Source organism: Dasypus novemcinctus, chromosome 2 (genome assembly GCF_030445035.2).
Source record: "Dasypus novemcinctus isolate mDasNov1 chromosome 2, mDasNov1.1.hap2, whole genome shotgun sequence".
In the NCBI taxonomy this organism is placed as follows: domain Eukaryota; kingdom Metazoa; phylum Chordata; class Mammalia; order Cingulata; family Dasypodidae; genus Dasypus; species Dasypus novemcinctus.
Window position 1 is genome coordinate 133,986,391 of NC_080674.1, and position 16,618 is coordinate 134,003,008.

General features: G+C 39.5%; 1 protein-coding gene across 9 annotated transcripts in view; it reads left to right on the forward strand.

The window, feature by feature from the left end:
- MEGF10 (multiple EGF like domains 10) overlaps positions 1-16,618 on the forward strand; it is a 421,346-nt gene that overhangs the window by 247,089 nt on the left and 157,639 nt on the right. The window lies entirely within an intron of this gene.

Genomic DNA, 16,618 nt, shown 5'->3' on the forward strand with positions numbered 1-16,618 from the left:
ATAAGTGACATGATACAATTCTATTTTTGTCTGGCTTTTTTCACTCAACAGTGTTTTCAAGACTCATCCATGTTGTAGCATGGATCAGAACTACATTTCTTTTCATGACTGCATAATAGTCCATTGTGTGCATATACCACATTTTGTTTATTCATCTTTTGATAGATGCTGGGGTTGCTTCCACCTTTTGGCTGTTGTGAATAATGCTTCTAAGAACATTGGTGTGCAAATACCTGTTTGAGATCCTGCCTTCAATTCTTTTGGACAGGATGTACATTTTTAACAGTATTCTGATGCAGATGGTCCATGGATATATGATCATCATTGTTAGGGTTATAGTGCTCCATTCAAAAGGCATGATTTTAAAAAATTTTTAGTGACTTGGCCAGAGGGGTTCACTGAGAATAGCTGATCTGTGCGAACTCTTGCCTCTTCATCCCTGCCTGGAGGGACAATGGCTGTAACAACAACGCTGTGCATGTGACAGATGGAGAAAGGGGCCCATTGTTCAAGGTTGGCTGATGCTCCATTCTCCTCTGGCCAGCCATCCAACTGAGCTTGGTAGCCCCAAGGAAACAGACACACTTGAATTGGAGAGACAAAAAAAAAGGAGGTCAAGGCCTTCCACAGTTAAACTACTTGCAGCAATGTGTCAGAGGTGGGTTTTGCAGAGAAAAAAAGTATTTTGTGAAAGTGTCATTTATCTGGACAGATCTCCTGCTCTCCATGGTAGGCAAAGACTCATTGAAGACAGGTATCTGATCTGAAAGCCCACTTAAATCAGGATCTATGACCCCTGAGAATCATTCTTTGTTCAAGGGAATGGTCACTGTGTATTTGATGCATTAATAGTTTCCTTCCAAATCTAGATTCGGATGACTGTTTGGAGCTGAGGAATTTTTGAGTTTAAAATACTAATAAATCCTTTAGAAAGTTATTAATATAGTTAGTTGAAAGGTTAGGGGATCCTTGAATATCCTGTGGGTATCACCCTCACCCCAACTTCCAACTTCCTGTAAAGATCTAATCCTGAGCTCAACAATTGGCTACATTCTTCCTGTTAGAAGATTCTAATTCAAGGTCACAGCCTTAGCAAAGGTCACAGACTTTTTACACATGATTGTTCTTTTAGCCTGATTATTCCCTTTATGAAAAGGTCGGCCATTCATTTGGGCTTTGCCTCTGGGTTTCTTCCAAAAGAAGACATAGTTCCTAGTTCCCATGGATGTTTGTAGGTGGTTTTTAGTCTTTTTATTTATTTTTATTTATTTTAATTTAATTTAACTTTTAATAAGGTGCAAGTACAGATTTGAGTGAGTTTGAAAGGGAAAAGCCTTTTCTGGATGTAATGGATTCTTGAGAGGGCACTTCCACTGGAGTGTTGAGGTAGCTGGCACTCATTCGCCTGCAGGAATCCTTTTGTCTCTGAGATAAGAGGTTTCCTGTCTGGGAGTATTTGGCTTAAGGAGGCTTGTACCCAGGAGATGGCAAAATACGATTTGCTTGAGGTCACTTAGAGCTTCTTGAAATTGGGTCTCCCACCACACCTTGATTATAGAGTATTATTTAAAATCCATTAAAGAAGAGAGAAGCTGTGGATTGCAGAAAGACAAGTGGCTTGATTTTCCTCATTATGTTTCCACTCCCTCTCCCCATTTGCAGTTTGTTTATACTTTACTAAGTGGATATTTGATTCTCTATATAGAGCCCTCTGAAGTGAAGAAAGGATAGAGGAGACTGTTCTTTGCAGGTGGCAAAGAATTGTGTTAAACACTCTCCTGGTTAGTTAATTAATTTTCAATTCGTTGTCACTAGGCCTGTTCATTTGGCTCCATTTGTGTGTTTTAGAACAGCTCACCCCTCAGTGCTCTGAGCGAGTAACATGCTATACTTACAGTTCTACATAAGTGCAGCTTTTGTTGAAAAAAAAAAAAGAACATTATATGTTGTCTTTTGTTGTTATTGTTCATGTCCCAAGTTGCACATTTAATGCAAATGATTCTTTTAGGTTAGAATATAGTTTTGTGTCAAAATTAAAGCCCTGCATAAGGAGGGCTCCTGGGATACTGATAATGTGCTGTTTAATGTGGGTGTTGCTTATATGGGTGTATTTAGTTTGTGAATATTCATTGAGCAATTCAATTTTGATTTGTGTACTTTTTTATATGTATGTTATAATTCAAAATAAAGTTCAAATATTCACAAAAATGAAAAACAAAAACCCAAAGTTTAACATTAAACAAAAGTTCTACCAGTGATGAAAAGTGGGTCTCTCTGGAGATCCCAACTGTCACATAATTTTGATACTGGCAGGGCTAGGATAGCATGAGATTTAAATATGCATTACCGTATCTTGACTTCCATATCAGAGATGCATTAGAAAGCAATGGATCAGCTCTATCTTAAATGACTGTTTCACTTTTCCATGCAGCAAGTCAAGTGCCTCAGAGGTCAACAGTGTTAGCAGAATCCCACTTACTAGAATATAAAACAACCCTCCTTCAAGTTGGTCAGTTAGCAAATCTCTCTTGCCCACTCCCTGTTCTCCTCTAGTTCATTGTACTTCATCAGGAAAAATCAGAAAAGAACTCTGGATTGTGCATGTTTTCCTGACTCTCTAGATGACATCTCTTTTGAAGTCTACTACTAAGAATGCTTTTTCTTTCTCTTTCATTTATCTAACTGGAACAAAGTTGTAAACAATGTGGGGTCTTTGGCTCATATCTTTCACTTTTTCCAGCCATTGCCTTCTCAGCTCCAGAGTGAGCTACAGAAGCAAAAGCTGTGAGGGTAGAATAGCCCCAGGAGCAAAATGAGGCTTATGCCACTAGAACAGCCTGTGGTCCTTTTTCTACCTGAAGGTCACCTGTCACCATATGTGGGCTTGGGAAGACTGCATCAGAGTGGGTCTTTGTACCTATGGGATATCAGGATTGCTTTACATTATAAAACTGGGAGAGCCAGAGAACATAAGTACTTTTTTCCTGAAAAAAAGTTTGAGGTCTTTGGCTTTGAAATAGGTATAATATGGCCATTTTGTACATGTCTTTTTGAACATTGATCTTAAAGGTTAAATGTTGATTTAAACGATCTGTGTGATTAATGCCATGGTTAAGAGGCAAGAATTCGACTGCCTGGGTTCCAGTCCCAGCTTTGTTATTTACTGTGTGAAATGTGACAACCTGGAATCCCGCTTCTACCACTTAATGCTTCATGACCTTGGGCAGGCTATTTAAGCTCTCTAAGCCTCTTTCCCACCACCAATGAAATTGTAATAGTATGTATTTCAAAGAGTGTTGTCTTTAACCCAATTCTAGGCACATAGTACTCTCTCAACAAATATTAGTTACTATCATTTAATACTAAATAATGTTACAATAGGGAAGAATAATTGACCCATCTAAGAATCAGGTTGGCATATGCTTCAAGCACTTGAGTAAGATACTATTAATCGAGTACTGAACTTTTGTGATACAAAATATAAACTTTAAAGAATTAAAAATATTTGGAATACATAGACAGTTACATTTATTCATGAGCATAAATGATTTCTAATGAAGATAGAATTTTACTACAAGAAAAGTTATCTTGATTATAAAATTAGGATGAGGCTGCTAGTTAATAAATTTCTTCTTCCCTAGTAAGGTATCAGCAGATAGTTCATGTTTAGAAAAGATAAATCTGCATCTGTCAATCCATCTCTGTTCATTAGGCTCTGCTTTGAGCCAAGCCATTTACTGTATGTTGGGTAGTATAACAAAAAAAGACAAGGCACAGCTCCTACCCTCAGTAAATTGCTAGTCTGTTTGTGAAGACAGGAACTGATGAAGCAGCAGCTGATATGTGCCAGGTGAATCCATTTCACCTGGAGCAATCACTGACAGTTTAGGGACCAGAGAAGGCTTCCTGAAACCTTCACTTTGAAAGATAAGTGAGCAACAGGTAATCAGAGAAGCAGGAGAGAGTACCTCAGTTGGTAGGAATGCATGCACATGGAAGGGGTAGGGAATGGTGAGGGTGGGGGCAGGCAGGGATGGCAAGAGAGTTTATGTAATGGATTATACAAATGGATTAAAATAGCAGTGATTGCTATGTCCAGTGGGCAAATGTAATTGAAGAAATTAAGGGACAGATGTGCTGTAATGTATTGGTTCTGAGTATGGGTTCTGAAACCAGACTTTTCAGATTTGAATCCTGGCTTGTTCCATTCTTACTGGTTGTAGAACCTTAGGCCAGTTTCTCTATACTTCAATTTCTTCATCAATAAACTGAGGATAGTAATGGTAGCTCTCTAATAGGCTTGTTATGAGGATTAATTGCAATAGTAAATGGAAAGACTCAGGACAATGCCTGACATATATGGTAAATGCTCAGTAAGTTTTATTTATTTTTGTTGGTATCTAGTTAATTAAGTTCTACCCACAGAATTGGCCGAGTTCTGTTTTTAATTCAGTGAATCACTTCCAGAAACCTGACCTGTTGTATCTCTGGTCTAGGCCCTCTTTAATATACCATATTTTGGATATTTAACTTGTTGAATTAATTAGTTTACAAACTCTGCCCTCATTATTCACGAAAGCAGCAAAATTCCTCTTCCTAAAAAACCACAGACCTAATTTCGTTTCTGCAGAAGCTTCCAGACAAATGTCTTTCTACACTTTGAATCAAGAAGTCTTTTGAGACATCCTGTCCTAAAAGGTACTGCTCTTTTGGCATTAGGAGTCTGATGGTAAGGAATCTGGTTGCTACCCCAGACTTCACATCCATTTTCCCTCTGGCGACAGAGAGGAAATTCTTTAATTTGTGTCACCTCATCACACATATCACAAGCCACCTCAGCTCTCAGTACCTCTGTGTCCCTTTCCTTGAATTTGCATGAAATTTCTAACCACTTCATTGGGGGTACATTCTGGAAGGAATCCTTGGAGCTTATAGGAAAATACTAGATAAACTTTGTGAGCGCTTCTAGCATAAATTGATTCTAGAATGCAAGCTCCTTGAGTGTGTAGGATATATATTATTTTCCTTTCTATCCCCAAATGGTCTAGCAATAGACTAAAAAAATCAATAGAATCTTAAATATTTACTGACCTAATTTCAAGTTATTTCAGGGCATGGGGCCATAGGAATAATGTGAAAAACTGAAACTGACCAGTAATGCTGATCTTCATTTGAATGGATAATCTTGATTTTATCTCTAACTATATACCAGAGGCCAAAAAGTAACATTGTTGGCTGACTAAAACTTCCCTGAGGCCCCATATTTCCTCTGGTAGAGGTGCTAAGGAACAGTGACATAGTCAAAAGCTAGTGAGAACCTGCCTTCATTTCCTAGGGCTGCTGTAACACAGTACCACAAACTGGGTGATGTAAAACAACTGAAATCTATTGCCTCACATTTCTGGAGGCTAGAAGTCTGAAATTAAGGTGTCAGCAGAACCATGCTCCATCTGGAACTTGTAGGGAGAATCCTTCTTTGCTCTTTCTAGCTTCTGGTGTTTGCTGGGAATCCTTGGAGTTGCTTGGCTTATAGATGCACCACTCCAATTTCTCCTACCTCCATCTTCATATGGCCTTCATTTCATCCCATATCTGTCCCTTTCAGTCCAGGCTGGCAGTGTTTCTGCTGATATAAAATTCTCAAACACCATGTCACTCTTCTGTACAAGTCACAGGGGTCTCAGCCATCAGGCAAAAGGGCCATCCACAGATATTTCCTGGATAAGCACATCTCTATTGCTGGCTTCTTCTGAGATAGTTGATTGGATCTATGAGTTATGTGCATTATCTCCTTAGCCCTTGGTTGTCCAGTCATACCCTAGGCCCTGTCTCCATTACAAGCGATCTGAATAGTTAAGTTTTCCAAATCAAGTGTTGTTCATATCTCAGTTTCTCTTTCCTCTCACATTTTACTGTAAGCAGCAAAGAGAAATGAGCTTGCACCTTCCACACTTTGCTTGGAGCTCTCTTCAGTTAAATATCCAAGTTTATCATTTACAAGTTCTTTACATCTAACAGAACACGATTCTGCTGAGTGCTCTGCCATTTTAAAACACTGATTGCCTTTCCCCGAATGTTCAATAACATGCTCCTCATTTCCATCTGAGGCCTCACCAGAAGCACCTTTAATATTTATATTCTAGGAACATTCTGTTCATCAATCTGTGTATTCTCTAATGTGATAAAAGCTTTCTCTACAGCTTTCCTCACTTATTTCTGGGCTCTCACCAGAATTGCTTTTTAAAATTTTTATTTTATGTTTTTAAATTTCTTTCCCCTTCCGCCCCCACCCCCCCAGTTGTCTGTGCTCTGTGTCTATTTTTGCTGTGTGTTCTTTGTCTGCTTCTGTTGTTGTCAGTGGCATGGGAATCTGTGTCTCTTTTTGTTGCGTCATCTTGCTGCATCAGCTCTCCATGTGTGTAGTGCCATTCCTGGGCAGGCTGAACTTTCTTTCACGCTGGATAGCTCTTCTTACGGGTCGCACTCCTTGCATGTGGGGCTCCCCTATGCGGGGACACCCCTGCGTGGCACGGCACTCCTTGCGCGCATCAGTGCTGTGTGTGGGCCAGCTCCACATGGGTCAAGGAGGCCCAGGGTTTGAACCGCAGACCTCCCATGTGGTAGATGGACACCCTAACCACTGGGCCAAGTCTACTTCCCCAGAATTGCTTTTAACACTTATTTTTCTGCCACCATTCTCCACAGTTCTATCTAGGTGGTCACTGTCTAGCACATCAAAATTCTTCCAGCCTCTACCCATTATTCAAATCCAAAGTACTTTCATAAGTTTAGGTATTTTATAGGAGAACCCCACTTCCTGATTCCAAAGTCTTTTTTTTTCTTTTTTCTTTATTTTTTTAATATTATATTAAAAAAAATGAGGTCCCCATATACCCTCCACCCCCTCACCCCACTCCTTCCCCATAACAACAATCTCCTCCATCATCATGAGACATTCATTGCATTTGGTGAATACATCTCTGAGCACTGCTGCACCTCATGGTCAATGGTCCACATCATAGCCCACACTCTACCACGTTCCACCCAGTGGGCCATGGGAGGACATACAATGTCCGGTAACTGTCCCTACAGCATCACCCAGGACAACTCCAAGTCCTGAAAACGCCTCCACATCTCATCTCGTCTTCCCATTCCCTACCCCCAGCAGCCACCATGGCCACTTTCTCCACACCAATGCCATATTTTCTTCGATTACTAATCACAATAGTTCATGAATAGATTATCAGTAAGTCCACTCTAATCCATACTCTATTCCTCCATCCTGTGGACCTTGGAATGGTTGTGTCCACTCCACATCTGTAACAAGAGGGGGCTTAGATTCCACGTGGATACTGGATGCAATACTCCTGCTTTCAGTTGTAGGCTCTCTTGGCTCCATGGTGTAGTGGTTGACCTTCTTCAACTCCATGTTATCTGAGTGGGGTAAGTCCAATAAACCAGAGTGTAGGAGCTGAAATCTGTTGAGGCTCAAGGCCTGGCTATCACGTGGTCAATCCAGAGATTCATGTCCCCTGGGTATAAATTAAACCTCAGCACCAACTACAGTTCTGGTAAAAGTAATAGGAGAGGCTTGTGAACAAAGATCACATCTGAGTTCAGTTCCATCACACAGAAACACACACTCCAAAGTAGAGCCAACTGACATGGCACTGAACTCCATCTGCCATGACCATAGTCTCTGTAGCCTTCAGAAGAACCAATACCCGGGGTTGTATCTACTCTATCTGTCTCTGGGACTCTACTAAGGTGTGCATAAAGGCAACCCCTCTGATAAGCTCCCAGCTCCTTTTGGAGACTTATAGCCATATAAACTCATTTGTCCTTTCCATTTCCCCCTTGATTCAGGTCAAAAGCATTTTAATGCCTGGTATTATATGTAGATTGAGATATTCTGCTGGTCTAAGCTGACCCCTTTATTCAAGGTTATTTTCTAGTTACATCATCAGCTGGTACTTGGTAGTAATCCCTTGGTGCCAGGGAGGTTCATCCCTGGGAGTCATGCTGGGAGGAAGGCAACGCATCCACATGCTGAGTTTGGCTTCGAGACTGGTCAAATTTGAGCAACACGGAGACTCTCAGGAGGTAACTCTTAGGCACCCTGCAGCTCTAGGCCTTGTTCTTATTTCAGGTGCACAGGTTCACAAGCATAGTCATTAGTATTGAGGGCTCATTGTTGGACCTTCATTCTTTTTTGGTCTTTGCCTTTGCACTTGGGGGATTGTTGCTGTTCCTTTAGGGACTGTGATAGATCTACCCTGGCTAGGAACTCAGCACTCCCTCAGTTGTTGTTTTTAATTGTATCCACTATGAAAATATCCAAACATTTTTATGTACCCTGGATATATGCCCTGTAGAACTCCCTGCCAATCATGTGTCCCCTGTCAATAACATCCCACACCAGTATTCCTCCACTGCCATTGTTGAACCTCTCTGTGATCCAAAACTTCCTGAAAAGTGAAGCCCAATATATTGCCAGGTTCCATTAATAGTAAAATGGGATATAGCGATGAGTTTAAAGGTTAGATAAAGAATACATATTAATTTGGAAAAATTAAGGTAAAAATAAATTGGGGTATCAAAAAATTAAAAAATTCAATGGGAAACAGACTTTGGCCCAGTGGTTAGGGCATCCGTCTACCACATGGGAGGCCCGCGGTTCAAACCCCGGGCATCCTTGACCCGTGTGGAGCTGGCCATGCGCAGGGCTGATGCGCGCAAGGAGTACCGTGCTACGCAAGGGTGCCCCCCGCGTGGGGGAGCCCCACGCGCAAGGAGTGCGCCCATGAGGAAAGCTGCCCAGCATGAAAAGAAAGAGCAGCCTGCCCAGGAATGGCGCCGCCCACACTTCCCGTGCCGCTGACGACAACAGAAGCGGACAAAGAAACAAGACGCAGCAAATAGACACCAAGAACAGACAACCAGGGGAGGGGGGGAAATTAAATAAATAAATAAAATCTTAAAAAAAAAATTAAAAAATTCAAAAGTTTTGTTTTTGATGTTTTACCTTCCATCATTGCAATAAGTGTTGCTCTGTTGCAACTACTTATGTCTTTTCCTCAGTGTCTACGTCCTGTCTTTTTCTTTTCTTTTTTCTAATTATTAGGCTTATCTTCACAAGAGTTTTAGATCACCGTAGTTCACATATAAAATATACAGTACTCCCACATATCCAACATAAAACCTTTTCCCTTCCACAGCAATAATCTTTTTACATATTCATACTATATTTACTGAAACTGATGTATGGATATTGAGACAATAACTTTCAAACAAGGTAACATTTGTGTTTACATTGTGGTTTCTATTTTAGACTATACGATTTCTAAATTTTTAGTTGTGTTTTACATTATGATTTACATTTTAGCCTATCAGCCCCTATATATTTTTGGTGTAATTTTACATGTCTTATATCCATCCTTGTGTACTCTTATGGAACACTTGTATTGCCCACATAGTTATATTGGTTCCATGTATTCAATACCTCTTTCCCCCTCCCCTTAGGGCCCACAGTGACAGTCAATCTTCATTGCTTGAAGGACCGTGTTCAGAGGTACTTGCAACAGTGTTGAGGGCTTGACAGGCTCAACTGCCCTAATGCCCTGGGAGCCACTGTTTCTCTTGAGAGATACAATTCCCTCTATTTGAGAGCATCAGTCCTCCCCAGGATGTGGGTCTACCTTCACTCTCATTATATAGGTCTCTATCCAATGATATAACCCACTTTTGGCAAAATGAGCATTCACATATTCCCTAGGAGCCTGTCCTGTATCAGATTATCCCCTTTAAGCATCTTAAAGAGGTAACCTTCCTTATATCTTTGAAAAAGTTTTCTCAGCATTATACTCTCAACCAAATACCTGACAGTCTCCTATGTTCATATGTTGCCCAACCCTCCCCCCAATTTCTTGGGCAATATTACCCATCCTCCCATCCCTAGGCCCCCTCAAACCCCCAAAGCCCCACCCAAAGGTAACCCTATGCCCCCATTTTATCCCTTCCTTGTACAAATACTTACCTCCAGCTTATCATAGATTTTACCCATGTAGGTGTCAACTTATATCCTTCCTCTACCCCCAATTTCCTTTAAGCCTATCATCCAGTCTCTAGCTTGGTTTACTTATTTCATATCATTGAGGTCATGTAGTATTTGTCCTTCAATGCTTGGGTTGCTTCACTCAACATAAGGTTCTCAAGATTCATCCATGTTATCACGTGTGCTTGTAGTGTATTCGTTCTTAAACCCGAGTAGTATTCCATTGTATGTATATACCACATTTTATTTATCCATTCATCTGTTGTTGGGCATTTGGGTTGATTCCAACTTTTGGCATTAGTGGACAATGCTGCTATGAACATTGGTGTACATACATCGGTTTGTGTCCTTGTTTTCAGTTCTACTTGGTATATACCCAGCAGTGGAATTGCTGGTCATATGGCAAATCTATGGCTAGTTTTTTTTTGTTTTTTTTTTTATTGACTTTGTAATAATATTACATTAAAAATATATATATATGTGAGGTCCCATTCAACCCCACCCCCCCACCCCCCCTCACCCCCCCCAACAACACTCGTTCCCATCATCATGACACATCCATTGGATTTGGTAAGTACATCTTTGGGCACCTCTGCACCTCATAGACAATGGTCCACATCATGGCCCATACTCTCCTCCATTCCATCCAGTGGGCCCTGTGAGGATTTACAATGTCCGGTGATTACCTCTGAGGCATATGGCTAGTTTTTTGAGAAACCGCCAAACTGCCCTCCAGAATGGCTGGATCCTTTTGCATTCCCACCAGCAGGGGATGAGTGTTCCCATTCCTCCACATCCTCTCCAGCATTTATAGTCTTCTGTTTTTTTCATAGCTGCCAATCTTATGGGAGTAAGATGGTATCTCATTGTAGTTTTGATTTGCATTTCCCTGATAGCTAGAGATTTGGAGCATTTTTTCATGTGCTTTTTAGCCATTTGTATTTCTTCTTTGGAGAAGTGTCTGTTTAAATCTTTTTCCCATTTTTTAAATGGGTTGTTTGTCTTTTTATTTTCAAGATATAGGAGTTCTTTATATATGCAGGTTATAAGTCTTCTATCTGATATATGGTTACCAAAAATTTTCTCCCATTGTGTAGGCTCTCTTTTCACTTTCTTGACAAACTCCTTTGAGGTGCAGAAGGCTTTAATTTTGAGGAAGTTCCATTTGTCTATTTGTTCTTTTGCTGCTCGTGCTTTTGGTGTGAAGTTCATGAAGCCATTTCCTATTACAAGGTCTTGTATATGCTTCCCTACACTGCTTTCCAAAGTCTTTATGGTCTTGGCTCTTATATTTAGGTCTTCGATCCATCTTGAGTTGATTTTTGTATAAGGTGTGAGATGGTATTCCCCTTTCATTCTTTTACATATGGATATCCAGTTCTCCAGGCACCATTTGTTGAATAGGCCATTCTCTCCCAGTTGACATGGTTTGGTGGCTTTATTGAATATTATGACTATATATATGAGGATCTACATCAGAACTCTCAATTTGGTTCCATTGGTCTGTGTGTCTTTCCTTGTGCCAATACCATGCTCTTTTCACTACAGTAGCTTTGTAGTATGTTTTGAAGTCAGGTAGTGTGATTCCTCCAATTTTGTTTTTCTTTTTCAATATGTCTTTGGCTATTCAGGGGCTCTTTCCTTTCCCAATAAATTTCATAGCTAGTTTTTCTAGTTCCTTAAAGAATGCTGTGTTGATTTTTATTGGGATTGCATTGAATGTGTACATCAGTTTTGGAAGGATAGACATCTTAATAATATTTAGTCTTCCTGTCCATGAACAGGGAATATTCTTCCATTTATTTAGGTCTTCTTTGATTTCCTTGAACAGTCTTGTGTAGTTCTCTGTGTATAAGTTTTTTACATCTTTAGTTAAATTTATTCCTAGGTATTTGATTTTTTTATTGACTATTGTAAATGGTATTTGATTCTTGATTTCCTCCTGAGCTTGCTCATTATTGGTGTACAGAAATGCTACTGATTTTTGTGCATTGATCTTATAACCTGTGACTTTACTAATCTCATTTATGAGTTCTAGAAGCTTTGTTGTAGTCCTCTCAGGGTTTTCTATGTATAGGATCATGTCATCTGCAAATAATGAAATTTTGACTTCTTCCTTTCCAATTTGAATGCCTTTTATATCTGGTTCTTGCCTCAGTGCTCGAGCACATACTTCTAAGACAATGTTCAATAGAAAAGGTAAGAGTGGGCATCCTTGTCTTGTTCCTGATTTTAGAGGGAAGGATTTTAGGGTTTCACCATTGTAAACAATGTTGGCTGTGGGTTTTTCATATATACTCTTTATCATGTTCAGAAAATTTCCTTGTATTCTGATCTCTTGCAGTGTTTTTATCAAGAAAGGGTGCTGTATTTTGTCAAATGTTTTTCTGCATCTATAGATATAATCATGTGATTTTTTCCCCTTCAGTCTATTTATATGGTATATTACATTGATTGATTTTCTTATGTTGAACCATCCTTGCATACCTGGAATGAATCCCACTTTTTCATGGTGTATAGTTCACTTAATGTGTTGTTGAATACGGTTAGCAAGTATTTTGTTGAGGATTTTTGCATCTAGGTTCATTAGAGAAATTGGTCTGTAATTTTCCTTTCTTGTGGTGTCTTTGGGTTTGGTACTAGGGTAATGTTGGCATCATAGAATGAGTTAGGTAATGTTCCTTCTGTTTCAATTTTTTGGAGGAGTTTCCGCAGGATTGGTGTTAGTTCTTTCTGGAATGTTTTGTAGAATTCACCTGTGAAACCATCTGGCCCTGGGCTCTTCTTAGTTGGGAGGTTTTTAAATGACTGATTCTATCTCTTTACTTGTGATTGGTTTGTTGAGATCATCAGTTTCTTCTTTCATCAATATAGACTGCTTATGTGTTTCTAGGAATTTGTCCATTTCCTCTGAATTGTCATTTTTGTTGGAATATAGTTTTTCAAAGTATCCTCTTATGATAGTCTTTATTTCTGTGGGATCAGTGGTGGTATCTCCTTTCTCATTTCTTATTTTGTGTATTTGCATCTTCTCTCTTTTTTTCTTTGTTAGTCTTGCTAAGGGTTTGTCAATTTTATTGATCTTCTCAAAGAACCAGCTCTTGGTTTTGTTTATCTTTTCAAGTGTTGTCTATTTCATTTAGTTCTGCTCTTATCTTTGTTCTTTCTTTCTTCTTCCTGTGGGGTTACTTTGTTGTTTTTTCACTAATTCCTCCAAATGTTCAGTTAGTTCTTCAATTTTTGCTCTTTCTTCTGTTTTGATGTATGAATTTATGGCTATAAATTTCCCTCTCAGTACTGCTTTTACTACATCCCATAAGTTTTGGTGTGTTGTGTTATCATTTTCATTAATTTTAAGGTAGTTATTAGTTTCTTTTGAGATTTCCTCTTTGACCAACTGTTTTTCTAAGAGTGTGCTGTTTAATTTCCATATCTCAGTGTGAAATCTCGGCCTCTGGCCCTTGCAGATTTCCAACTTCACTCCACTGTGGTCAGAGATAGTATTTTGTATGATTGCGATCTTTCTGAATTCATTGAGCCTTTCTTTGTGGCCTAGCATATGGTCTATCTTGGAGAATGATCCATGTGCACTTGAGAAAAATGTATATCCTGCTGTATTCTGGTGTAATGATCTGTATATGTCTATTAGATCCAGCTCCTCTAATAAACCGTTCAAAGTTTTTGTTTCTTTACTGATTCTCTTTTGAGATGTTCTGTCCAAAGTTGATAGTGGTGTATTAAAATCTCCCAGTATAATTGTAGAGGCATCTATTCTTTCACTTAGTTTTTCCAGTGTTTGCCTCACATGTTTGGAGGTGCCCTTGTTAGGAGCATAAATATTTATGATTGTTCATTCTTCTTGAAAGATTGTCCCTTTCACTAATATGTAGTATCCTTCTTTGTCTCTCACAATTGTTTCACATTTAAAGTCTATTTTGTCTGATACTAATATAGCTACTTCTGCCTTTTTTTGGTTATTGTTTGCTTGTATGATTGTTTTCCAGCCATTCACTTTCAGCCTGCATGAATCCCTGGGTCTAAGATGTGTTTCTTGTAGACAGCATATAGATGGGTCATATTTCCTTATCCAATCTTCCAGTCTGAATCTTTTGGCAGGTGAGTTTAATCCATTGACATTCAGTGTTATTACTTTCAAGGAATTATTTATGTTAGCCATGTTTTGATTGGACTTGTGTTTGTCATATTTTGTTTGTTTGTTTCCTTCTCTTTTTGTCTTTTTTGTTGCTCTTACACTCTCCTCCAACTCTCCTCTCCTGTTTTTTTCTTTCTTCCTACAGGACTCCCTTTAGTATTTCTTGAAGGGCAGGGTTCTTGTTGGCATACTCTTTTAATTTCTGTTTATCTGTGAGTATTTTGAACTCTCCATCATTTCTGAATGCTAGTTTAGCTGGGTAGAGTATTCTTGGTTGGAAATTTTTTTCTTTTAGTACCTTGACTATATCATACCACTGCCTTTTTGCCTCCATGGTTTCAGATGAGAAATCAGCACTTAATCTTATGGCGCCTCCCTTGTATGTGATGGTTCTCTTTTCTCTTGCTGCTTTTAGAATTTTCTCTTTGTCTTGAGCACTGGATAATTTGACAAGTATATGTCTTGGGGTGGGCCTGTTGGGATTTATGGTGTTTGGGGTGCATTGTGATTCCTGGACATGTACATCTATCTCTCTCAGTAGATTTGGGAAGTTTTCAGCCATTATTTCCTCCAACACCCCTTCTGTCCCCTTTCCCTTCTCTTCTCCTTCTGGGATACCTATAATACATATGTTTGTGCATTTTGCATTGTCATTCAGGTCCCTAAGTCCTAGCTGGATTTTTTCTATCTTTTTATCGATCAGTTCTACTATCTGTTTGATTTCAGATGTACTGTCTTGCATGTTGCTAATTCTCTCCTCTGCCTCTTCTAATCTGCTGCTATTTGCTGAGGGTGTAGTTTTGATTTCTTGGACTGTGGTGTTCATCTCCATCATATCTGTTATGTTTTTGCGTATGTCTGCCATTTCCTCTCCAAGTGTTTTCTTCATATTGTTAAACTCTTCCTTTACTTCATTAAGTTGGTCTCTAATATATGTTTTGAGATCTTTAATTACTTGTCCGATGTTCTGCTCCCCTTCCTGGTTTTTAGTTTGTTCACTGGATTCAGCAATGTTTTCCTGATTATTGGTTTGGTTTTTAGTTTTTTGTTGCTGTTTGTTCATCATTTTATCTTGACAGGTTTAATCAGTTCCTTAGCTTCTTTGTCTAGTCTTGGGGATTAATTAATTGTTGTTTGTGTGTAAGTGTTATGTCTTCTCTTTGTCACTTTGTTCTTCTTACTCTATTTTCTTGTTGCTGGGTAAGTTCAGTTTGAAGGAAAATATTAAGGCCAGGGAAAGCAAAATGAGTAAGAAAAGAAAATGTATAAAGTAGTATTGGTAATAAAAGTTAACAGAGCAACAATGTGAGATCTGGGAGAATGTGTATTAATCTCATGTAAGTTGTGTAGGGTTATAGCAGTAAGTAGAGTACCTATAATGAGACAGTCAACTGAATATGGGGAGGAATATAGTATGAATTAAAAAGCCAGTGTTTTCATGAGAGAGGGAAAGAGAAAAGAAAGACAATAATATCAAGAGTGGATAAAAGACAGAAAACAGAACAAAAGTATTAGAAATTAAAAGTCAGACAATTTGGGGGCCAAAGAAAGGGAGATGGAATGTAAGAGAAACAGTAGATTATGGATGATGGCAAGATGTGGGGGAAAGTGGACAGTGTAGGTGGCCAAAATCAATTCACACAGAAAAGAGGAAATGGAGGATGAAGAAACACAGCAAGTGTGAAGCGCTCCCTGCAGCACCTATTATATAAAGAGAATAAAATAAAATAAGAAGAAAAAGAGAGAAAAGAAAAAAATAGAGAAGAGAAAAAGGGGGTGGGCAAAGAAAAGGGAGGGAAACAGGCAAGAAAAAGAAAAGGAGAAAAAAAACTAAATAAATGAAGAAGGACCTTGGGGGATAAAACGGCAGAAAAGACCTGGAAACAATGCAATATTAGCAACCAAGACAAGAAAGAAATAAAAAAAAGGAAAAAGAAAAAAACTCACAAATGCCGATGGCTAGGGTAATCAAGGACCTTAGATGGACCTCAGGGTGTGGTGGATTCAGGGATGGGAAGTCTATGTGACACTGCAGACTCAAGGTGTGTGAGTTTCTGGAGTGTTGGGCCACCAGGGTTTAGGGGACACAGACCTGGGAACCACACGTTGGGTTAACAGGGGGCCTGGGAGCACTGCAGCACAACACAGCCTTCAGGGATCCCCACAGCTGAGTGCCAGCCCTAGGGGGAGGGGTCCTGCCTGCACCCTCTGACCTCCAGGTCAGAAACCCAAAATTCCACCTCTCACAAGAATCTCTTCTGTCACTGTCTCACCAAATCGACATCCAGATACCTCCTGCCCTGCAAGCCCCCAAAGCAGCCCGCTGGGGGCGCTGCATCACTACAAAGATTTCAGGGACTGCCACGGATGGGCCGCCAGCCCTAGGGGGAGGCGTTCCACCTAGAACTTCT